This window comes from Papaver somniferum, chromosome 6, assembly GCF_003573695.1.
Source record: "Papaver somniferum cultivar HN1 chromosome 6, ASM357369v1, whole genome shotgun sequence".
In the NCBI taxonomy this organism is placed as follows: Eukaryota; Viridiplantae; Streptophyta; class Magnoliopsida; order Ranunculales; family Papaveraceae; genus Papaver; species Papaver somniferum.
The window spans coordinates 158,685,044-158,711,775 of NC_039363.1; the positions used below are offsets into that span (position 1 = coordinate 158,685,044).

The window sequence follows — 26,732 nt, forward strand, 5'->3', positions numbered from 1 at the left end:
GACCGTACTTTGAGACACACAGGAAGCGTCAGGGAAGAACGATACAAATGAAGTGATGTAAGCACTGTTTCTAAGTCGCGGGAAAGGAATTGGAAATTGTCGCAGTTAAGCGGCACCTTTCAACGACTTCCCTGGAGCGTATTTTGTTCTTCGTCTTCAACTACACCAGCAGAACTCTTCTCTTCTCTGCGTGATTTTCTTTTGATTCTCTCGACTCCTAAACTTTCCCCAAAGACTCTCCAAACTTTCTAAACTCTTTAGCCTTGTATTTATAGTGTTTTAGAACAAAAATATCCGACCATAACACCGTATAATCTTCCATTAATCCCGTCATTGTTCGCTGCCCATATTTAACAATAATTTCCATTTTTGGCTTCTACACACGTTAGATTTGATCCTGCACGCTCTAGTGAGCCTTCTACACGTCTCAGCACTCTTTCAACGCTAGTAGAACTCCTCCATGCACACAAGAACTTCAATTTTGATCGTGTTACAGTACACGTGCTCTGTTTTGGGTGTGTGAATCATCACGCGTTTTCCAGCCAATTCCGATCGAACCCGCTGCCCAAAATGTGTTCCTTAACCTATATCACATCTCTCTATCAAATTTCAGCCATTGAATCGACCCGTAACCCCTTCATTTTTGTGATCAAACTTCTGCCAGTTGAGAATTTCATTTCCCGCCAAAAAAACAGTTTTCAAACGAAGAAGAAAAGGGTGTCCCCCTATCCTAAACTGGGGTGCGAATAGCAGGTGTCCACTGAGGTGCCCCTTAACCGATAGTGAGAGTCCGGATAAAAATTGTCCTTCAAGGGTGCCCCGGGCAACTTTTCGAGCCGAATTTTCCAAAAATGTTTATTTCCTTAAAATACATAAAAACACAATATTAGTACAAAATAGAGTTCCAACAATACGGACATTGAGGACAAATTAGACACAAAAATGCGTCTATCAAGTAGCAGTTACCACTTACCTTGGCTCTGCCAATCCATTCAATAGCTTCACATGGTACCAGTTCATTCCTGCAACCCATGATAATCACCATTTCCTTCTCTACCAATTCACAGCAACGACAACCCCATATTTCAATTTCTTCTCGGCTTCTCAATCACCAGCACAAGGTCTTCTTTGTTTTAACTTCAATTTCACCAACAAAACCTTCTTCATTTGAATCTCCACCTCCATGAACCCTCTTCCTTGTTCTCAAACTCCGTCAGCTTCAAATCTAGCTAAAACCCACTCTTGAACTGTGAATATCTCAGCCAAAACAACAACATCCATGTTCTTCCCCAAATGTCAATTCAGTTAAAACCCTAACTCAATCATTTCACACAGAAGCCTGTATCTTCGAATCTGCTAGATAATCTTCACTGTTCCAACTCAGATTCAAACCTTGTTCGATTCTTCCATTTCATATCTCCCACATCAATAGCAGCAATGCTTCAAACCCTAATTCCCTTCTTAATTTATGATACATCAGAGCTTCAACAACAATAGTGAAATCTTCGAATCTCCATCTCTCTCTGTTCCTCTATAATAGCTTCATCAGTTCTCTCTTACAACAATGTCCGACTCTCCCCTCTTGATTTCAGGTGGAGAAATGAAATAAAGATAATGAGACACTGAACTTTAGGTTGAGTGTAGGAATGGGGATGGATATACCCACTAAGGTGAAGTAGACAGGGGGAACCCAGAATGACTCTAGGCACCTGTGAATAGGACAAGGGCCAACCAAATGGCAGCCCTTATGTTGACTTAGATCGACTCCCATGTCACTCTCATGCGTCCTTATGCTCCCAATTGAACGCTTTCTACTTCTTTCGAGTTCCTCCCCCACCAACAGCCGTCTCTTACTTCTCAGATTCACTTCTTCTCTTCAATGTCTCTTCATCACTAAAGCTGTCATGCTTTTCAGACAAATGAATATGCATCACTAAATCCGACATGCTTTTCAGATAGAGATGAAGAAATAAAAGCAAATAATAAGAAACAATTCGCCTCTAATAGCAGTTGCACATGAAATGATACTTTTTCCATGTTTCTTCTTCTTTTGTTCCAAATGACTCCAAAGTACCTAAACACTCAAAAGAAAACATAAGATACATATTTTACAAGAAAACATGGCAAAGAAAGCATAAACAACAGATGAATATTAAGGTATTCGAGACACCTATCATTCACCGCGTCCTTTCTCCAGTCGGACTCTGCCACCTCAGCTGACCCACGTTCCTTCGAGAACTTCCCAGCCTCAGTACAGATTGTACCTTCGTTCACCTCTAACCTTTGCCAGTCAGATTCCGCCACGTCACTTCTCTCCACGCGCTTTGGTTATGCGTGTAGATAAGAGATTTGTGCATTTAATGCTGATTAGATGCGTCATCTACCTATGTCCCTTTGCCAGCTGCCTCTCTCTAGACTAGGCTTTACTTTATCCATCTTGGTTGTCGAGGTATCCCTTCTTAGGATGAGAAAAAGTAGATCTGCAGAGGTATCCTCTGTTACTCCGGTTTCTATGTATAACGAGGGTTACATAGTTATCTTGTATGCGACCACTAAGATCGTGACATGTGCTCCGCGAAATATCGGTATTCACAACCAAATTTTGAGATTATTGGTGTACGAAAGATAACAATAACGTCGGGTTGACGACGTTAATCCAAGCGCTTCATGGGAGGTAACCCATCGGTTTTATATATCTATCCCTTTTGTTTTTATTTTTCTTAGTTTTTCATATCATATATTGCATTCTCATCTTAGATTTTACAAAGTCCTATATCTATAATGAAAGTTTTGACGAAAATTCTGACTGCGCACTTGTCACGAAAATAGCTCTCGAGACTTCATACTGAGTCCGATTTGAGTGGTTGACCCCAAATTATAAACAGGACAGACTCACCTTTTCTTTCCAAAAATAAAATCTCAATCCGGAATCCGTGAAGTTGGACGATTGGTCTGGACATTTGAGTTTCGGTATTTTTCCAGAACTTTTTCAGATTGCATGTCTGTCAGTCCGGAGGCCATAACTTTTAGAAAGTTTGTCGAAACACTGTCCCCTTTTGACAAACAACTTTTGTTTAGGATGTTTTTCCTAGTTCCCTACCCATTTGTACAATTTTCGAGTTTTTCAGGGATGTTATGTCAGAAATCAGAATTTTCGGTTTTGAACATCAAGGACAATGTTGAGTTTAAGTGTGGGGGAGTAGTTAAGCATGTTTTGCTTCCATGTAAAATAAATAAATAAATATAAATCATACTCTTTGATTTCTTTCATTCTTGAGACTTCATCTTTTGGAGTTAATTATGAGCTATTTAGGATGACACTCTAAACCTTTTTAGGTTGAAACAGTTCTTACAACTGTAGATTGAGTTCTACTTTTTCATTCTAAAATCCTTAAATATATACGTTTATAATTGAATGCGAAACTCAGGTGCTAGCAATAGCATGGTATTTGAGTTAGAATTTGGTGACTAAGTAGTACCTGTTATCCTAAAGCGCTGGGATCAAACCTAAATTCACAAACCCTAAAGCATTCGATTGAGCTATACCTTATAAACGTACCTCAAGGCGGCTCAGTTGGATAGAATTCAGTGACTAAGCGTACCTGTTATCCGGTGATACAAGGAGTTTTGTGGATAGCTAAGCGTACCTTCTATTCTACGGTTGGTGGTGAATGGTTCTTACGAACGATAGATAAGTATATTAATCCAGTCATCGCGTGGTAACGGCGAAGGATTCCTTAATCATATATTTTCTTCTTTATTTCTTTTAATTTATCTCACAATCAAACCACTTTTGTTATTTACTTTATCTTGCTCATCAAATAACTTATCAATTACACAACTCTCTGTGGGAACGTTCTCTTACTACAGCTATATTACCAGTTAATTAGTGGGAAATATCTTGATTAATATGTTGCATTAACGACTCGCATCAAAGCCCTATGATATAATTTTTAGAAAAACCTCTACCACTTCCATTACGACAACTAGCAAAGTCCTTAAAGGGACATTGAATTTTGTCACACTACGATTCAACATTCAATTCATGTAATTGATAGGTGTCTTAAACACCTTGATTTATTATCAATTGATTATGCTTTCTTTCTATTTTTCTAGTGGATTATGTATTTTATGTTTCTTTTGAGTTTTATAGATTTTTTTGGAGTCATTGGAGCAAAAGAAGAATAAATAGGCGAAAACGAGCGAAGGCTTCATTACATGGGAAAGTGATATCGGAAGCTCATCCGAGGACAAGGGGAGGCCAGATGAAGTTTTCGTAGAAATGCTAAAGGCATGCGGGACTCTGATCAAGGAAATTAATGCTGTGAAATAATCGACAACTCATCTTGGTAGCTTGTATCCATTTTATGGGTCACTTGGGTGCCAAAATTTGTCTCATACTACTTGACCTAGCTTTGTCTAAACCTTTGCATATTGTTTCTTCTCCTTCACCTCTTATTGGTTTGAATGTATGTGCTTCGATAATATTGTTGAAGGACTTTGTTTCATAATATCCGCATTAGCAAAACAGGTGTTATGGGTGGATCCCCAACTTTTTCAATTGTTGGTGTATGGAGAATTCAACTTGCAAGTCGGACTGACGAATTTAAATCAAGCGCTAAGAGGGAGGCAACACATTGGTTTTGTATTTATTACTTTTCTTATTGATGTAGGCAAAACTCCAACTTTTAGAGATTTATGAACAATTTAGAATGAACACTAGCCTTTCTAAGTAGATGGATTTTTTCTTGACGATGATGTATATATTGGCTGAGTTGGGATTAGATGCCAACTAAATAGGTTGGTGTTTATGCTCTATTGTTCAGAAGTTGCTATGAGTTGGAGTATCGGTTTTGTAATTATATTCCTACGTTTTTATTCCATATTTCTTTTTACGCAATTTATCTTTATTTTCTTATTTTCTATATCCTTTTATGAATTTCCCACCTTAAACTTTACTTTGAATGACTAAACTTTACATTGAGGACAATGTAAAGTTTAAGTGCGGGGGGGGGGGGGGGGGGGGGGGGGGGGGTGGGTGTTCTCATATAGAGCTTTTAGCCTTGTTAGTTTTCCCTTATATATAAAAAAATAAAAATAAAATAATAATGATAAACTCCTAAGTCTAGAAACTTGTGCCTTACACTAATGGAAAAATCGTGGTTGTAGGAGTTGAGGAACCCAACAATGGAGTTTATTCATAAAAGGACAGAGCTCAGGTGTTAGAAATAACATGATAGTTGTTACCATATCCTGGAGTCGTCACCATATCACCTTCAATTTTTATTTTTTCAAATTTTGTATTTCTCTAAGTGATTTGGTGGGGCATCAACATCGAGTTGATTTCACTGCTAGGATGAAGTAAAGTAATTGAGTTTCTAGGGGGGAAAAAGACCAAACCAATCGGAGTATATACATATGAAAAAAACTGGAAAAAAAAAGAAAAAAATAGATTGACACTTGGATAGCAATATGTGTGTGTTCTCCTTGTCTCCGTCGCCTAAACAAGCGTGGAATGCAGGATTCATAGAAATTACCATGTAATCTCCTGACAAGAAGCATGCGCTTGGATCCGAAAGATCTAATCATGTTGTCGAATTGAAACAAAAAGTTATTATTATTGTTCAATAAAATCGACTGTTGGCTCCCATGTATATGCCAGCTGAGTTGATCTAGAATTAATATTTTCAACCGCTGGTTCCCTTGTATAAGCCAATTGTGTTGATACTAGAATTCAGACCAGTATCTCAATCCAATAGGATTTTTAGGTTTTATCTTGACAGTGACCTTCAGACAGATATTGGAAACACTGTTTACCTTAGTCAGCATCGCAAACATCTATCTCCATATCCATCTTCTTAATATATTCATGTGATTGTGGTTTTGTTCGGCTTTCTGAGTAGAGCTCTGTCATTTATATATGAATTGGATTTTCATAAGGGTACTTCCTCTTGTAGTCATTGAGAAAATGCCAATTAAGGAAATTGTTTAGTGTCGTTCCTAGATCTTTCACATGTGGATGGAATTTGGAGTAAAAGTTACATGAGTATACCTCGTGTAAACCCTCACGAAACTATAACTCGTCTATTAGGGACACCTAGGGGTTTAAAGGCTTGTTATACATGATAAGACTAACTGTAACCTCAACGAAAAGGAGTTGTATACTTTAGTTTAGTTTGCTCGGGGATTAGAAAAGTCTAATTGTGGGGGAATTTGATAGGTGTCTTAAACGCCTTGATTTATTATCAATTAATTATGCTTTCTTTGTTATTTTGCTTTTGAATTATGTATTTTATGTTTCTTTTGAGTTTTATAGGTATTTTGGAGTCATTGGAGCAAAAGAAAAAGAAAATAGGCGAAAAAGGGGAAAGGCGTCATTTCATGCGCAAGTGATATCGGGAGCTCATCCGAGGACAAAGGGAGGCCAGATGAAGTCTTCATTGAAATTCTAAAGGAAGGTGGAATACTGATCAAGGCAGTTAATGCGGTGAAGTAATAATTGGAAACTCATCTTGGTAGCCTCTATCCATTTTATGGGTTACTTGGGTGCAAAAAACCATCCCATACTACTTTACCTAGCTAGGTTGAGCTCAACTCATTCAAGCAACATTATACTTCTCTTATTTTCATTCAAATGGGAAATGAGAGTTGCTGCAATTCAGAGAGTGCTTAATAGTGAGGATTAATAGAGATTTACATTGGGTTCGAATATGTTGATGGTCTGTGCTAAGAGTTGAAGAAGACAACTTGATGCTGTTGAAATATATGAGATGGAATAGATTCAAGGGCGATTAGGATCTCTGGAAGAAATTAGGGTTTGAAGATTTGGTTTGAGATCGAGAACTTCCAAGGAATGAAGATTCAGAGCTCATTTAAGCTGAGATGAACTTGGGGTTTCTGATTGAAGTTGAAGATGCAGGTGATGGGATAGGCTGATACTGCAGTGCAGTGCTGCAATGAATGCAATTAGTTGCTTACAAAGACGATGTTGCAGCTGTGAAAGGGTTAGAAGTCAGATCCAGTTGTTGTTAATGGCTGAAGTGGTCGTCATGCTAGGTGCAGCTGGACTTGAGTAGTTTGCAGTTACACAAGACTAACAAGGTTAGAGATTTTATTGCCTGAGAAGTGATAGAGAGCCTGAACCAGAACCGCAGAGACAGTGCGAAAAGTGAGCATAATTGGTGGGATATGAGTCGGATGCAAGAGTCGGCGGATGGATATATGAGCTACGGGTCATGATTTTGGGTATATTTCCGCAAGAAACAAGGCATTGGGATGGATGATTCTTGTGAATGTTTGAACTGCAGAGAAGTAGAGTTGAGTTTTTGGGAGTATGCACTTTCTTGTGACAGTTCCTGGTGACAAAGGTGGCCAGAGTCAGTTTTCCGGTGACCGGATTCGGGTGATGACATCAGCATCCGGCTACCCAATTTTGACCCATAATCTCCAGAAGAGATGTTTTCACACATGGGCTTGGAGGACCTATGAGACAAGGACTTTGGGCTAGAATAAAGATTTAAAGGCTTGACCAAAGTTTGGAAAGTGTATCCTTTTGAGAATTTGAGAAATATATTAAAGGAGAGGATTTTATTCTATTCGATATCTTTGTCTACTTTTTGTACTAGGGTTTAGAAACATAAAAACCTTTCTTTTTATTCTTGTTATGAACTCCATGAACATGAGCTAGAATTTTACTACTGGTGAAATGTTTGAGTTGAATTTTGCAAACATGGTTCTTTGATTTAATGAATTAGTTTTGTCTCAATTTATCGTTCATGATTCCCTGCGAATATAGTTGTATGATTGACGTAATATAACATGATTTGTTTGTTTTGTCAAGTTGCAAATTGGTAGAACTCATATTCATATCTATAGTTAGTTTAGGGTTTGTCATCGAGCGATATCTTTGAATACAAGTAACATAAATATGGTTATAGATTATAGTGATATATCCTTGTAATCATATGTGAACTATGACCTTTGTTTGAAGGGAACATTATCTATATACCCCTAGTATAAGGCACATTGAAAAATACCCTTTCAAACTTAAAATATACCCCGAACCTTTTACAAGCCCAAAACCCGAATTATTAGGTTACTAGAATAACCTGCTTAAAAAGACATATTCTTTCTCTTCATATGTTATTTTCATTTCTCTTCCCCCATCTCTCTCTCTCTCTCTCTCCCCGGCCGGAAACCCGAAACAAATCCAAACAACGGAAAAAAAGCTGAAGAAAAACAGACTAAAGCTTTGAAATCAAACACCAAATCAATCAGAAATCAGTAGATTAATACTATTACGTGATCTGGAAGATCAAATCTGACTGGAACACACAAAAAACAAGAAAAATAGGTTTTAGAAATCAATTTATAGTGGATCTTCGACAAAAATATTTTGAAAAGATAAAATCGAAGGTAAACAACGATTTTGTTTCTCAATTCAGTTTATTTTTAATTTGGTTTCGATTTTTAGGGCTTCGTACATGATTTATCTTCAAATTGATTTAGGTTTTTCATATTTAGGTTTCAATTAGATTTAGGTTTTTCATACCATTGCTGATTTCCGTTGATTTCATACTAATTTTTTTTGATTTAATATTGTATGTGTTAGGAAACAACAAAATCAATTGCTTTTGTTGGTGTTAAGAAATCAGTAAAGGTAGGTTTACTAGTTTACTTGTTTTTATTCAATTTCATAGTATTTTGTTTCATTTACTGATTTCGATTCATTTAATATTGAATTGGTAGTGTAGTTTGACAACTGAAGATAATAAAGGTTTTCGAGTAGGTAGGTTGCAACTTGGGATTAGGCGACCATGGACAAAAATAATTCCATAGAATTTTGCGAGAAAGCGGAAGAAAAGTAAGAAATTTAAATTGCAATAGAATCCAGTTGACGGTATAAGTATTGTAGTATTTAACATGAATGTTGAACTGTTGTGCATACCATGTATAGAGTAAAACAACAGATATATAACATGATTTTTAACCAAAAGTATGGTTCAAGGCAGATGAAGTCCTCACAGAAATTCTGAAGGCATGCGGAATTATGATCAAAGCAGTTAATGCGGTGAAGTAATCGGCAACTCATCTTGCTAGCCTGTATCCATTTTATGGGTCACTTGGGTGCCCAAATCTGTCTCATACTACTTGACCTAGCTAGGTCGAGCTCAACTCATTCACACAACATTGTACTTCTCTTCTTTTCATTCAAATGGGTAAATGAAAGCTGATGATGTTCAAAGAGTGCTTACTGGTGAGGATTAATAGAGATTTACATTGGGTTCGAATATGTTGATGGTTTGTGCTGAGAGTTGAAGAAGACAACTTGATGCTATTGAAATCAGTGAGATACAGTAGATTCAAGGAAGATTATGATCTCTGGAAACAATTAGGGTTTGAAGATTTGGTTTGAGGTTGAGAACTGCCATGGAATGAAGATTGAAAGCTTATTTGAGATGAGACTAAGAAGAATTGGTAGAGATTAAAAGGGGATCTGAAACTGTCGGATGATATGGATTTGATTTAGCTGTCGCCATGAATTTATTCTTGGCAGAAAGATGACTCAAAATTGAAGCTGCAACTGTTGAAATCGAAGGTGGGTTGCGAGGAAATAGGAAGAGTGTCTGAGATGGAAAATTGGTTGAGTTTTTTGTGTTGGTGGTCTCTGTGGGCGGTGAGAGTCGGGGAAGAAAATGGAGTTGCTGCCGGAAATATGGGTTTCGTTTGAATTTGTTATACATCCAGGATGAAGCAGAAGCGGCTCGATTTGAGAACTGGGATTGAATAGGTTTGAACTGGTGGATATTTATGAGTACCAGCTGGTTCTTGCTATTGCAGTGAATGGGATTGAAAGTTTTCAAAATGGGTAAATGGATTGCAGTCTGAGCTAGTGGACAAGGTGTTGCTGATGATTTAGAATGAAGACTGATGCAGATGAGCATATAATTGGGTTGAGATGAAATCCAGAATAAAATGACTTGTGGTTTTGCACTAATAGTGGAGTGAAGTGTGTAATGTCTGAAGATGGTTCTGCTAGTTGCCAAGGCTACAAGGAAGAACAGGAAGAGATGGGAATAGATGGTGATGGTTCTGGTGATGTGCAGCTACAGGAAAAGTTGCAGTCATGAGTAGAATGGTTGGTTGCCATGGATTTGGTGGTGACTGTAATCTTGAAGTTGAAAGTAATGGCAGATGGATGTGCCGAGTTGATGCACATTTTGTAAAGTGTGGTAAAGATTTAATGTTGGCATTGCAGGGAAAGAACATGGAATGTTGGTGGATTTGAGTGGGAGTCTGAATGTAGCAGGAAAAAGCATAGTTGATGAGTCTAGAATGAGTCAGTGGTAATTATTTTTGACGTATTACGATAGCAATCAAACTTTGGCGCTGTTGTCGGGGAGGCAACGGGTTGTTATTTGTTTTTGGTTCAGGTACCTAGTTTTATGGAAGAAGCATATTGGAGCAATCAATACGTCTTTCAACCTCACAAATATGAAAACTATCACCCTTATGAGGACTACAATCAAAACCAATCCTTTGGTTATGATCAATATTCCACGTACCCTTTTAGTTATTCTCACACTTTCCAACCTTCTTATGGTGGGTATAAGTGAGAAACCACAAAAAAGGGATCATGTTAATATTTCTTCTAGTTTGGTAGATGAAATGAAACAATTTATGGTCATCATGGAGGCAGTTTGTAGTAAACCAAGCATGGAACCAGTTTTATCGACCAAATGTGCTCATAGTATGTTTGGACCAATTTATGATCGTAGTTATGATCGTTCACCCATTCAAAGGGAAGATAATTGTCCCATCAATACTAGAATATTTCAGATTCTACTTTTGCCTTGTCAAACGAGCTTTGCAACCAAATGGAACATTATATTCAGAATTTGGATAGATCACTCCAAGATCTTCAACGAGGTGTTTCCGACGTAAGAAAGGCCATTGATGAATATAAACGGAAAATAAACAATTGTGTTGAACAAGACCAACCTTTGGAGATAATTGATGATATTAGTGTACTTGACTCAACTCTTGATCTTAACAATAACCAAGCACCTATTCAAAAGGTACATGAGTATGATGAAACTAGTGTTCACAAGAATTTCCTTATAATAAGGTTTGAGTCTAACGAAGACGAGTATGTTGAGAATGATACCTATTCGATCTATATTTTGGAAGACCCAATTAAGCTTACAAATGATTGTAATGATGATATTAATGTCGAGCCTTCGGTTAAGTGAGAAAATGACGAAGAATAGTTGCAAAGTTTGATAGAGGACCATGATATGCAAGAGGTGAGTAATTCACTTGAATTTTTCAAGGATGAAGAGGATTTCGTAATACAAGAGATTGTGATAGGTTTGTCTAAACCTTTGCATATTGTTTGTTCTCCTTTACTTCCTATTGGTTTGAATGTATGTGCTTCATTAATATTGTTGAAGGACTTTGTTTCTCAATATCCCCCATTAGAGAAACTTGATTCTCATACTATATGTAGGTTTTGGAACGAGAAACCGAGGAAGTTCCCGAATTCTATGTTCTTTATACACTTCCAAGTATGGACAAGAATAAGTGTCGGGGGAATTTTTATCGGTCAATAGCTTCGTTTCTGTTTTATGTTACTAATATTTGTGCGAAGCGAGTGTTCCAAAATAGGTGCTATGGGTGGCTCCCCAACATTTTAAATTGTTGGTGTATGGGGAATTCAACTTGCAAGTCGGGCTGACGACTTTAAACCAAGCGCTAAGCGGGAGGCAGCCCACTGGTTTCATATTTCTTACCTTTCTTATTGATATAAGAAAAACCCCAACTTTTATTGATTTTTGAACAATTTGATGTTTTAGAATGAACACTAGCCTTTCTAAGTAGATCGAATTTTTTCTTGACGATGAGGTATATATTGGCTGAGTTGGGATTAGATGCCAACTAAATAGCTTGTTTAGTGTTTATGCTCTATTGTTCAGAAGTTTCTATGAGTTGGAGTATAGGTTTTATAATTATATTCATATTTTTTTATTTATATTTCTTTTTATGCAATTTATATTTATTTTCTTATTTTGTATATCATTTTATGAATTTCCCACCTTAAACTTTATTTTGAATGACTAAATTTTACATTGAGGACAATGTAAAGTTTAAGTGTGGGGGAGTGTTCTCATATAGAGTTTTTAGCCTTGTTAATTTTCCCTTATATATATATATATATATATATATATATATGTGTGTGATAAACTCCTAAGTCTAGAAACTTTTTCCTTATACTAATGGAAACATCGTGGTTGTAAGAGTTGAGGAACCCAACAATAGACTTTATTCATAAAAGGACATAGCTCAGGTGTTAGAAATAACATGATAGTTGTTACCATATCTTGGAGTCGTCACCATATCACCTTCTATTTTTATTTTTGTAAAATTTTTATATCTCTAAGTTATTTGGTGGGGCAACATCATCAAAAAAAAATCACTGCTAGAATGAAGCAGAGTGATAGAGTTACTAGGGAAAAAAAAAAGAGACCAGACCAATCAGAGTATATACATATGAAAAAAAAAGAAAAAAAGAAAAAATTAGATTGACACTTGGATAACAATATGTGTGTGTTCTTCTTGTCTTCGTCGCCTAAACAAGCGTGGAATGCAGGATCCATGGGAATTACCATGTAATCTGCTGACAAGAAGCATCGTTTGGATCCGAAAGATCTAATCACGTTGTCAATAAAATCAACGTGTGGTTCCCATGTATATGCTAGCTGATTTCATCTAGAATTAAGATTTTCAACTATCGGTTCACTTGTATAAGCCAGCTGTCTTGATACTAGAATTCAGACCAGTATCTCAACCCAATAGGATTTTTAGGTTTTATCTTGGCAGTGACCTTTTGACAGATATGAGAAACACCATTCACCTTAGTCAACATCGCAAACATCGATCTCCATATCTATCTTCTTAATTTATTCATGTGATTGTGGTTGGTTAATGGTTAGATTCCGAGTATTGTGGTTTTGTTCGACTTTCTGAGTAGAGCTTTGTCACTTATATATGAATTGGATTTGCATCAGGGTACTTCTTATTGTAGTCATTGAGAATATTCCAATTAAGGAAATTGTTTAGTGTCGTTTCTAGATTTTTCACAAGTGGATGGAATTTGGAGTAAAGGTTTCGTGGGTATACCTCTTGTAAACCCTCATGAGACTATAACTCGTCCACTAGGGACACCTAGGGGTTTAAAGGCTTGTTATACATGATAAGTGTAACTGTAACCTCAACAAAAGGGAGTTGTATACTTTAGTTTAGTTTGCTCGGGGATTATAAAAGTATAAGTGTGGGGGAATTTGATAGGTGTCTTGAATGCCTTGATTTATTATCAAATGATTATGATTTCTTTGCTATTTTTATTTTGAATTATATATTTTATATTTATTTTGAGTTTTTAGGTGTTTTGGAGTTATTGGAGCAAAAGAAGAAGAAATAGGGGAAAAAAGGAAAATGCGCCATTTCATGGGCAAATGATATCGGGAAATCATCCGAGGACAAAGGGAGGCCAGATGAAGTCTTGTTGAAATGCTAAATGAAGGCGGAATTCTGATCAAGGCAGTTAATGCGGTGAAGTAATTGGAAACTCATATTGGTAGCATGTATCAATTTTATGGGTCACTTGGGTGCCAAAAACCATCTCACACTACTTGATCTAGCTAGGCCGAGCTCAACTCATTCAGGCAACATTATACTTCTCTTCTTTTCATTCAAATGGGGAAATGAGAGCTGCTGCCGTTCTAAGAGTGCTTAATAGTGAGGATTAATAGAGATTTATTGGGTTCGAATATGTTAATGGTCTGTGCTGAGAGTTGAAGAAGACAACTTGTTGTTGTTGAAATCAGTGAGATGGAGATTTAAGGGAGATTAGGATCTACGGAAACAATTAGGGTTTGAAGATTTGGTTTGAGGTCAAGAAGTGCCAGGGAATGAAGATTGAGAGATCATTTGAGTTGAGATGAAGAAGAATCGGTGGATATTGAAAGGGGATATGAAACTGTTGGATGATATGGATTTGATTGAGCTGTCGCCATGAATTTTTGCTTGGCAGAGAGATGACTCAAAATTGAAACTGCAACCGTTGGAATCGAATGTGGGTTGCGAGGAAATCGGAAGAATGGCTGAGATGGAAAATTGGTTGAGTTTGTTGTGTTGGTGGTCTTTGTGGGCCGTGAGAGTCCGGGAAGAAATTGGAATTGCTATCGGAATTATGGGTTTCATTTGAATTTTTTATGTATCCAGGATGGAACAAAAGTGGCTCGATTTGAGAACTGGATTGAATGGGTTTGAACTGGTGGATATGATGAGCACCAGCTGGTTGTTTTTGTTACAATTAATGGGATTGAAAGTTTGCAGAATTGGTAAACGGATTGCAGGCTGAGCTCGTGGATAAGGTGTTGGAGCAGAGTAGGTGATGGTGATAATTTGGAATGGAGACTGATGCAATTGAGCATAGAATGGGGTTGAGTCCATAATGTGACTTCACTGTATATCACGAAATTTACCTTGTTTGGATTGCGTAAGTCAAAACTAGGATGATGCAGCATCTTGCGAACATTTTCAACATTTCGAGGAATGTCTGACATGGCTTGAAGACCAACACATTTATTCACAACCTAAGGAAAAAAAATAAGGGGAGGGGGAGGTTTAAATATGCATTTTTAACAGCCTAACTTGATCAAGTACCTATATATCAAAAGAACAAACCTAAATAGATGAAGAAGTAAAGGACATATACTCACCAGATAGTCATGTTTCCACTTGACATATAAATCAACAAGAACATCATCGCGGGTTTTGCCAGGTATTTGGACCAAGGATGCTAGAGCTGCGAGCTGGTCGGTCATATTTGGAGTAGCCTTGTACTTATTCAGAGCAAGTTCGATGATCTGGGTATCCTCAAGAGAGGCTGGATAGGATATATAAGAATACGAGAATATATGAAGTAAAATCACTACAAAGACCTTGGAAAGCATCAGGTGACTTCAAAGACTCTACACAAAAACAAAAACTCTACACAAAAATGACTTTAATAAAGCACCAGATGACCCAAAAACTGAAACTCTACACAAAACTGAGTCATTCACAAAAACTTCATCTTCAACTGAAACAAAACATACCCAATACTTCAAATCTACATATTACAAAAAAAAACAAAAAAAAAAACAATAAAAAACCAGATACTGGTTAGCTCAAAATCAAAAACCCTAACTCTATCAAATGATTTCAGATAAAAATAAAATTGACAACAAACTAGTTTATACCTGATGATAATCCACCAAAATCAGAGATTGAATGATTTAATTTTTGATTTCAGGGAAAAAATTAGGTTTAGAAAAAAGTATAGATTTGATTTCAGATTTCGACTGGTTTTGATTAGATTGCAGATTTTTTGAACTAGGGTATTAATTTCATGCAAAACCTTTAATCTAAGAAGATTTGTTAAAGAAAAAGAGAAAAGTTTCTCTCATATCTCGACTGAAACTGAAAAATGAAAAGAGAGAAAGAACTAAAACCTAGAGAAAGAAGTTCTTCGATGAAAAATATGAAGAGAGAACGTTTGTGGGAGGAACCCAGTTTAACTTTTTTAACAAAAATTTGAAGGAAAAAAAATCAGAAAATTAATTAAAGAAAAACTACTAAAAGCCCATGAATGTACTGTATAGTACCAAAAAACCATATGTTGTACAACGGTTGTAGGTGTTGACCATACGTTGCACTACTAGTTTATTTTAGTAAATGGAATAGAAATAATTTGTGCAACGGATAATCTGGTGCGCAACGGATATTAACGTTGTTAACTGTGCAAGGTTAATATCCGTTGAGCACCCTCAAAAATGAAGCGTTGCTAAAACCAGGATATGGTGTAGTGATTGCCATATTAATTTGCGCACCTTTAGATTCTAATAACTTGTTGACTGAATGTAAAATTCCCTCCCCACCACACGGAACTCCTACTCCAAACTGAATATCCCCTGGATAGGAAGCCATCTCCTTACCAACTGAAGCTGCAGCCAACTGGGAAACCAACCTCATCCATAAGGTGCCCACTGCTATAGGTATTAACTCACCATATGGTTTCAATAATGTTGTCAAAGGCGCACTAGTTATAAATTCACCAAGCACAGTCGGACACCCACCATCCATCCACAGGTTAACAAGCCCTATAATCGAAGAAATCAAGTCTTTCACAACTGCAGCAGCAGGTCCACTTATAGCATCAACCAAATGTTGAGATATAAGGCCATATATGCCACAAGATGTTCCATGGGGAAAGCTCTGAAGGCTATTTAAAACAGCAGAGAACTGACAGTAACAGCCGCTGAGTTGATTGGTATATCAGGGATATTGGGTGGAGAAGCAAGTGGATGTTTAAGATGTAGTTCATGTAGAGTCTCAGGAGTAGGAGGATCTACACCACCTGATTTTAACATCGCAATTGTGGCATCATAATGCCCACAACTGATCTTCTTAATAACATCGGGTAAGTTAGTCTTACTCTTCTTTGCTGGTTTCTTGGGTGCAACTCTAGTGGGTATAGATGAAAATTCAAGGAGTCTGTGAACTAGAATGACACAATCATTGTGTTCCCTCCAAGTTCTTAGATCTTGATTAATACTGGCTATTTGCATCTTCTTTTGATTACTGATCTCTCCTCTTGATATTTAGTTGGGGTGAAGACACCAAGGGTACAGATAGAGAGAAGAAGAAGACGAATCTAGAAGACTAAGTCTTTGGGTTTCTGCAGCACTTCATCAATTGTATACTTCAAGACCATTGAGAAGTTTAGTCTGCAATGCACCGGAATACAAGAAACAATTTGGAATCGTTTCTGGTACATTTAGTTCAGCAACTCCAAATCCAGCAACAACAAACTACTTTGTTCAAATCCATCTCCTTCAGCACATACAAGCTCTAAATTGCTTGGTCTAGGTATACCCATAATGGGAATCCCCTCCACTGGAAAAGAAGATACCTCCCCAGCATAAGACTTACAATACTTATTCAGAGAATACAAGTGCATACATTTGGAACATAACCATTGATTCGGCTGAATAAGAGTCTCCTCCATGACATCGAAAAAATCAGTCATTAATGACAATCTCCCCAAACAAGTTGTTTTTCCTTCATTAGTAGCTAGGTGTTTAAGTTCAAGTGCCAAATGATAGAATTTTTAGCAAAACCTCTACCACTTCCATTACGGCAACCAGCAAAGTCCTTAAAGGAACATTGAATTATGTCACACTGCGATTCAACATTCAATTCCTGTGATTGATAGGCGTATTAAACGCCTTGATTTATTATCAATTGATTATGCTTTATTTGACATTTTTCTAGTGGATTATGTATTTTATGTTTCTTTTGAGTTTTATAGGTGTTTTGGAGTCATTGGAGCAAAAGAAGAAGAAATAGGCGAAAAAGGCAAATGCGTCATTTCATGGGCAAGTGATATCGAGAGCTCATCCGAGGACAAGGGGAGGATAGATGAAGTCTTCATAAAAATGCTAAAGGAAGGCGGAATTCTGATCAAGGCATTTAATTCATTGAAGTAATCGGCAACGCATCTAGGTAGCCTGTATCCATTTTATGAGTCACTTGGGTGCCAAAATATGTCTCATACTACTTGACCTAGATTTGTCTAAACCTTTGCATATTGTTTCTTTTCATTTACCCTCTTATTGGTATCAATGAATGTGCTTCGATAATATTGTTGAAGGACTTTGTTTCTCAATATCCGCCATTAGAGACACTTGATTCTCATTATATGCAGGTTTTGGAACAAGAAACCGTGGAAGTTCCCGAATTCGATGCTCTTTATACACTTCCAAGTGTGGACAAGAATAAGTGTCGGGGACACTTTTATTGGTCAATAGCTTCGTTTTTCTTTTATATTACTAATATTTTTTGCAAAGCGAGTGTTAGCAAAACAGGTGATATGGGTGGATCCCCAACTTTTCATATTGTTGGTGTATGGGGAATTCAACTTGCAAGTCGGACTGACGACTTTAAACCAAGCACTAAGCGGGAGGCAACCCACTGGTTTCGTATTTCTTACCTTTCTTATTGATGTAGGCAAAACTCCAACTTTTAGAGATTTTTGAACAATTTAGAATGAGCACTAGCCTTTATAAGTAGATGGAATTTTTTCTTGACGATGATGTATATATTTGCTAAGTTGGGATTAGATGCCAACTAAATAGCTTGTTTAGTGTGTATGCTCTATTGTCCAGAAGTTGTTTTGAGTTGGAGTATCAGTTTTGTATTTATATTCCTATGTTTTTATTTCATATTTTTTTTGACGAAGTTTATCTTTATTTTCTTATTTTGTATATCATTTTATGAATTTCCCACCTTAAACTTTACTTTGAATGGCTAAATTTTACATTGAGGACAATGTAAAGTTTAAGTGTGGGGGAATGTTCTCATATATATATATATATATAAATGATAAATTACTAATTCCAGAAACTTGTGCCTTACACTAATGGAAACTCGTGGTTGTAGGAGGTTAGGAACCCAACAATATAGTTTATTCATAAAAGGACAGAGCTCAGGTGTTAGAAATAACATGATAGTTGTTACCATATCTTGGAGTCGTCACCATATCACCTTCTATTTTTATTTTTGCAAAACTTTTATTTCTCTAAGTTCTTTGGTGGGGCACCAGCATCGAATTTTTTCACTGCTAGGATGAAGTAGAGTAATTGAGTTACTAGGAAAAAGAAAAAAAAAAAGACCTGACCAATTGGATATATACATATGAAAAAAAACTGAAAAAGGGAAATAAGAAAAAAATAGATTGACACTTGGATAGAAATATGTGTGTGTTCTCCTTGTCTCCGTCGCATAAATAAGCGTGGAATATAGGATCCATGGGAATTACCATGTAATCTGCTGACAAGAAACATGAGTTTGGATCCGAAAGATCTAATCATGTTGTCAATAAAATCGACTGTTGGTTCCCATGTATATGCAGCTGAGTTCATCTAGAATTAAGATTTTCAACCGCCGGTTCACTTGTATAAGCCAGTTGTCGTGATACTAGAATTCAGACCAGTATCTCAATCCAATAAGATTTTTAGGTTTTATCTTGGCAGTGACCTTCAGAAAGATATGAGAAACACCATTCACCTAAGTCAACATCGCAAACATCTATCTCCATATTCATCTTCTTAATATATTTATGTGATTGTGGTTAGTTAGATTCCATGTATTGTGATTTTGTTCGACTTTATGACTAGAGCTTTGTCACTTATATATGAATTTGATTTGCGTCAGGGTACCTCCTCTAGTAGTCATTGAGAATATTCCAATTAAGGAAATTTTTCAGTGTCGTTCCTAGATTTTTCACAGGTAGATGGAATTTGGAGTAAAGGTTTCGTGGTTATACCTCTTGTAAACCCTCATGAGACTATAACTCGTCCATTAGGGACACCTAGGGGTTTAATGGCTTGTTATACATGATAAGTGTAACTGTAAACTCAACGAAAGGGGGTTGTATACTTTAGTTTAGTTTGCTCGGGGATTAGCAAAGTCTAAGTGTGGAGGAATTTGATAGGTGTATTAAAAGCCTTGATTTATTATCAATTGATTATGCTTTCTTTACTATTTTTATTTTGAATTATGTAAGTTATGTTTCTTTTGAGTTTTATAGGTGTTTTGGAGTCATTGGAGCAAAAGAAGAAAAAATAGGCGATAAAGGGCAAAGGCGTCATTTCATGAGAAAGTGATATCGGGAGCTCGTCTGAGGTCAAAGGGAGTCCAAATGAAATCTTCATTAAAATTCTAAAGGAAGGCGGAATTCTGATCAAGGAAGTTAATGCGGTGAAGTAATTGGCAACTCATCTTGGTAGCCTGTATCCATTTTATGGGTCACTTGGGTGCCAAAAACCATCTCACACTACTTGACCTAGCTAGGTCGATCTCAACTCATTCAGGCAATATTATACTTCTCTTCTTTTCATTCAAATGGGTAAATGAGAGTTATTGCGGTTCAAAGAGTGCTTAATAGTGAGGATTAATAGAGATTTACATTGGGTTCGAATCTGTTAATGGTCTGTGCTGAGAGTTGAAGAAGACAACTTGCTGCTATTGAAATCAGTGAGATGGAGTAGATTCAAGGGCGATTAGGATCTATGGAAACAATTATGGTTTGAAGATTTGGTTTGAGGTCGAGAACTGCGAGGGAATGAAGATTGAGAGCTCATTTGAGTTGAGATGAAGAAGAATTGGTGGAGATTGAAAGGGGATCTGAAACTGTTGGATGATATGGATTTGATTGAGTTGCCATGAAATTTTGCTTGGCAGAGAGATGACTCGACATTGAATCTGCAACCGTTGGAATCGAGTGTGGGTTGCGAGGAAATGGGAAGAGTGGCTGTGATGAAAAATTGGTTGTGTTTGTTGTGTTGGTGGTCTCTGTGGTCCGTGAGAGTTCGGGAAGAAATTGGAATTTCTACCGGAAATATGGGTTTCGTTTGAATTTCTTATATAGCCAGGATGGAACAGAAGTGGATCGATTTGAGAACTGGATTGAATGGGTTGGAACTGGTGGATATGATGAGCACCAGCTGGTTGTTGTTGTTGTTGCAGTTAATGAGATTGAAAGTTTACAGAATTGGTAAACGGATTGCAGGCTGAGATGGTGGACAAGGTGTTGGAGCTGAGCAGGTGCTGGTGATGATTTGGAATGGAGACTGATGCAGTTGAGCATAGAATGGGGTTGAGCTGAAATCCAGAAGAAAATGACTGATGGTTTTACAGTAGTAGTGGAGTTGAAGGCACTGGTGGTATGTAAGTGTGCAGTGTCTGAAGCTGGTTCTGCTAGTTTCTAAGGCTACAAGGAAGAACAAGAAGACATGGTAATAGCTGGTAATAGTTCTGGTGATGTGCAGCTACATGAGAAGTTGCAGTTATGAGTAGAATGGTTAGTTTCCATGGATTTGGTGGTGACTGAAGTCTTGCAGTTGCAAGTAATGGAAGATGGAGGTGCCAAGTTGATGCACATTTTGTAAAGTCTGGTGAAGATTTAATGTTCGCATTGCAGGGAAAGAACATGGAATGGTGGTGGATTTGAGCTAGAGTATGAGTGTAGCAGAAAAAAACATAGCTGACGAGTCTGAAATGAGTCAGTGTGGCTGAAGTACTGTGATGAATGTATGCTTGAAAATGACTAGAGGTGATATGAAGTTATTGGGGGTTATGTCTTGATGTTGTAGGTTAACTGAAGATGAGACCTGAGATGAAGCTGAAACTGCAGGTGGATTTATGGATGAGTTCTGATGTTGTGATGCCAAGGAGATACTCCCTCCGTCCTAGTTTACTTACCAAAATTGGGGATTTTTTTGTCTTAAATTACTTGTCAAGTTTCATATTTTTCTACTTTTTATCCTAATTTATCCCTCTGTTGGAATCAAGTCATATTATTGAGAATTGTGTAATTCTATTTCCTATAAACAATTTTGAATTCTCCTCTCTATATATATATCCTTTATCCTTTTCTGTTTTGAATTCTTCAAGTAAAGACCAGAAAACTAGATATGTAAAAACTATGTATCTTAAATACTAGCTTGGGGTAATTTTATAAGAAAATTTACTCTCTACATTTCTTAATCTGTGTGCGAAACCCAATTTTGGCAAGTAAATTAGGACGGAGGGAGTAAAACTGATGGTGAATGGGTTGGAGGTATGTTGTACCTGGTTGATTATGCAATGAAGCTGACATGAACTTGTGGTTTCGGATTGAAGTTGAAGCTGCAGGTGATGGGATAGGTTGATACTGCAGTGCAGTGCTGCAGTGAATGCAATGAGTTGTTTACAGAGACGATATTGTAACTGTGCAAGGGTTAGAAGTCAGATCAAGTTGTTGTTAATGGCTGAAGTGGTTGTCATGCTAGGTGCAGCTGGACTTGAGTAGCTTGCAGTTACACAAGACTGACAAGGTTAAAGATTTTATGTCCTGAAAAGTGACAGAGCGCCTGAACCAGAACTGCAAAGACAACGCGAAAAGTGACCAGAATTGGTGGGGCGGTAGTACTAGTTCCAGTTGCTGGATTTTGGAATGGAAACACTACACCAAATTCAAGGATTAGTAACTAGATTTCGCAACAGCTTAGCCCCTGTTGCGAATTTTCAGTTGCAAATTTCAGTTGCGAAACATTTGCAACAGTTCATCCGCGTTACAAGGGTTGCAACTGTTATTTCTATTACGATTCGCAACAGATTAGAGTTGTACGCGTGCCACTCGTGAGTGTGGTTACCCGCACTTTTAAGCTGACTCGGTTTCAGCCCATTAAGTGTTCAGTCAGCTTCAAAACTGACTTGGGTTTAGACTTATCTCGAACAGAAGTCTCATTCTTCATTCTATTCTCTCGCTATTTCTCTTCTTGTTTGGAGGTGCAATAATCATCTATCGTTATACACACACACTGATGATGATGGTGATAATGATTGTCAAATCCCTTTATCCTCGTTTATCCCAAATCAAGTTTGAATTTGCTGACTTCAGAGATCTCAAATCCCGAATCGCGCCAACCAATTTATTAGGGTAATTTTTTTTTATTCTGAGAAAAACTTATTAGGGTTTAGACTAACAATTGTCAGATCTCCTTCATGTTCTAAAGTTAGGGTTATGTCATGTCGTACTAGATTTGTAGAGTTTAATGGGTTTTGGGTATAGTTCATTATTTATTTATTTATTTATTATTTATTTTTGTAATTTTTTTTCCGATTGATGAACTTAGGGTTCTTCATCTCATCTTCGATTGATGGTTGTTCAGCTGCAAGAACACCCACCTTCTCTTGATTCAACTTTAGAATTGCATCCAAAATTAAAGGTAACAAGATAGACGACAACAAGTCTTTTTTTACTGTAAATATTTGTGAAAAAATTGTTGTTGATTAGTATGGTTTTTCCATAGTTCGTATAATTTCTTAATTAGATTGGATTCAGATACACACATTTGTGAAAATTGTTACATGTATGTAAGTGTTCTGATCATCATGATGAGTTCATGTTGTTTCAGTTAGGCAAGTGGTGAAAAATGCTGATATTTGGATTTCAAGCTTATCTATGCTTGTAATTGAGCAAATACTCATTTCTTTATATGGCATTTTCGTTGAACTTCAATTTTGGGTCAATATTTATATGTTTAGCTGTAGTTGGTACTGGTGTTGATATTGTTTCACTGATTTGATATAAATTATAGTGCTCTTATTCAGTTTGTAATGTAATGTATTTCATTCAATGACTGATTAATATTATAGTGCTCTTATACAGGTACCAATGCGTAAATTTGGTAGTTTCTTTGTGAACAGGTAAGAGTAAGAGCAAGGGTACCAGAGAATCTAGGTTGCCTACCAAGGTTATCTGAATTAGGAGGATGTGTATACTCAGGAGGTTTCTCTGCAAGTACATGGAGGCAAAAAAGATTGACAAGCACGTGTACCATGATATGTACTTGAGGCATGTGTTCAAGAACAAGCGTGTATTGATGGAAAGTATTCACAGATCTAAGGCAGAGAAGGCCATAGAGAAGACTTTGTTTGACCAGTCTAAGAACAAGGCTAACAGAGGAAGGAAGCATGCTGGGTTGATGTTGTTTTCAGTTAGGCAAGTGGTGAAAAATGCTGATATTTGGATTTCAAGCTTATCAATGCTTGTAATTGAGCAGGTACTCATTTCTTTATATGTCATTTTCGTTGAACTTCAATTTTGGGTCAATATTTATATGTTTAGCTGTAGTTGGTACTGGTGTTGATATTGTTTCACTGATTTGACATAAATTATAGTGCTCTTATTCAGTTTGTAATGTAATGTATTTCATTCAATGACTGATTAATATTATAGTGCTCTTATACAGGTACCAATGGGTAAATTAGGTAGTTTCTTTGTGAACAGGTAAGAGTAAGAGGAAGGGTACCAGAGAATCTAGGTTGCCTACCAAGGTTATCTGAATTAGGAGGATGTGTATACTCATGAGGTTTCTCTGCAAGTACATGGAGGCAAAGAAGATTGACACACGTATACCATGATATGTACTTGAGGCATGTGTTCAAGAAAAAGCGTGTATTGATGGAAAGTATTCACAAATCTAAGGCAGAGAAGGCCATAGAGAGGACTTTGTCTGACCAGTCTAAGAACAAGGCTAGCAGAGGAAGGAAGCATGTTGGGTGGGAGGAGCCTTTGAATGCGGTAAGATACTGATAAACTTGTTTATTTTCTGTTTAAATATTTTATTATCAATTTGGAATGATCCTCGGTGAGAGGAGTGTTTGTATTTCATTATTTCAGCTGGTTTAGTAAGTATTAAGGCTTTTTCTGTTTGAAAAGGTCCATCTGGTTTCGGATACTCAAAAGCAACTGAAGATATAACTCATGGAATTGTAGGAACTGGACTTATTGCAATTGTTACTGGTAACTAGTACTGAATTCCTTGTATGGGTTTTCTTATTTCATGTTTTTCTTTACTGGGTTCATTTTTTATTTTTCATAAAGACATTAAAGATTTTGTTAGTTCTGGTAATGGTGTTTGATGAAATGGGTGAGAGAAATAAGTATATGGGTTGTTTCAGGGAGATCTTGGGTGAGTTATATTGATTCATACCTGAAGAAAATCATTTTAAATAGGTATTGGTTGATGTAGGATTTGATGCATTTGTATTTGTATAGGTGCTTCAAGTGGTATTGTTTTTGAGACTGCGCGTGTTCTTGCTATGCTTGGAGTTCGTGTAGTCATGGGAGTGTGGAATATAGCTGCAGGTAAAGATGTTAAGAAAACAATACCAAAGGAAAACTCTTCGGATAAAGTTGATGTTATGGAGCTATATCTTAGATCCATGGCATCGGTGATACAATTTGCTTCCAAATTCGAGTCGGTAGATCTCCCCCTAAACTTGCTTATGTGAGTAAAGCTGAAGAATTTAAGCAATTTATGTATCATCTCTATGTCAAATGTTTATACATATATGGGATATGGTTTTTTTGTTCGTCTCACTTGGTTATCCATTACCAACTTGATTATGAATCTGATTTTTTATCTTCTTTGTTGCAGTAATAATGTAGAAGTCATGGCATGTCCCTTCATGCTTTCCCATGACAATATAGAGACGTAGTTTGCGAAAAACCATCTAGGTTTGTAACATGATTCTTTTCAGGAAGTAATAATGAGGGAGTCAAGGGTGGCGTAGAGACATTGGCAATCATGATAATACTTTTTTGGCTTTAATATATATGTCTATAACGCTTTCATTTGTCAAGGTAAACATTCTTATTTAAGTCTTATTTACTCTGTGCTTTTCCTCTCTCTCTCTAGAAAACATCAACCAGCAGCACGACATTGGTATCCCATAACGTGGGCTATCTTGAAAAAGGTCAAATTCCAACCAAGGTATGATATACTATAACTTGCTTTAGTACGTCACTTGTGGATTGAGATGTTTTGTCCAATTGCTTATTTCTATAATAGTTCATTATACCAGTAAGAGATTATTCCTTATTCCTGTATGTCGAATGCCAATTTCTTATTGTCGTCATGTTTACATTTTCGCAGATTGGGTTATTTGGAAAGATCCAGAGATACTAACCTTTTCGATGATACTCCGTACTACAGGATACTTCAATTGAACTAGGAAGTTTAGTTGTTTGTCAATCTCATGTTTTTGTTTGTAAAGTTTTGAAACAATGTCTCCATGTTGATTTAGGTAAGCAATGAAGTCACCCTATAATTTTTGTTGTTGTTGATGGGGTATGCATTTGCCTGACTAATATATCATTTTTTTTAGCCTTGTAGCCATGGAGTTTGAGTCTAATTTGAAGGAAACGACGAGTGACGATACCAATCACTTATTCACCGGTAAGTCATACTCATCATCACAACTACATGCCACTACTGGGTCATAAGATTAGTGATGTGGTTAAGTGCACGATAGATGCAGCTAAGATGCTCCCATCTACAATCTTATTCTAATTCAGTGTTGAGTTCTTTGGTATTCTGACTTCATAGTTTCTATAGCATTTATGTAATTATTTTCACATTTGGAAATTCAGTGATAGTAGTTTGTTGAATTTTTAAAATGAAGACGGTTAATAAATGTTCACTCAATTTAAGTTATTTTGATAGTTCTGTTGGATTAATATGATTTCCAAATGAACAGGGTAACTTGATTTTGTTGCGGGGATCAAAACCAGTGTTTTCTTTATGTTGCAAAATTTTTGCAACTAGGTCTAGCTTTTGCGAACATTCAATTTCGCAACAGCTTAAAACTGTTGCGAATATCTACTTTCGCAACTGTTACAAACTTTTGCGATTTTTTTACGTTGCAACAGTTCACAACTATTGCGACCAGAAATTTGCAACGACAATGTTGCCATTGCGAAAAATTGCAACATCGACTTTCGCAACAGAGCTGAACTGTTGCGACCGCACTTTACAATTGCCACTTACCGTTGCAAATCACCAAATTTAGTGTAGTGGAAAGTGGGAATCATAAAATTTCACTGAATCGTGAAGGGGGTATGAGTCGGATGCAAGAGTCGGCGGTCGGATATATGAGTTACGGGTCATGCTTTTGGTTATGTTTTCGCAAGAAACAAGGCATTGAGTTGGATGATTCTTGTGAATGTTTGAACATCAGAGAAGTAGAGTTGAGTTGTTGGGAGTATGCACTTGCTTGTGACAGTTCCGGTGACA

The 26,732-nt window shown here is 36.8% G+C and overlaps 1 long non-coding RNA gene across 1 annotated transcript; it reads left to right on the plus strand.

Annotated features, from left to right (window-relative positions):
• The first annotated feature begins 24,746 nt into the window (after positions 1-24,746).
• Positions 24,747-25,916, plus strand: LOC113286504. The gene is made up of 4 exons (XR_003329347.1): positions 24,747-24,918; positions 25,356-25,430; positions 25,593-25,743; positions 25,825-25,916. It is a non-coding gene; the product is annotated as an uncharacterized LOC113286504 (long non-coding RNA).
• Positions 25,917-26,732: the final 816 nt, after the last annotated feature.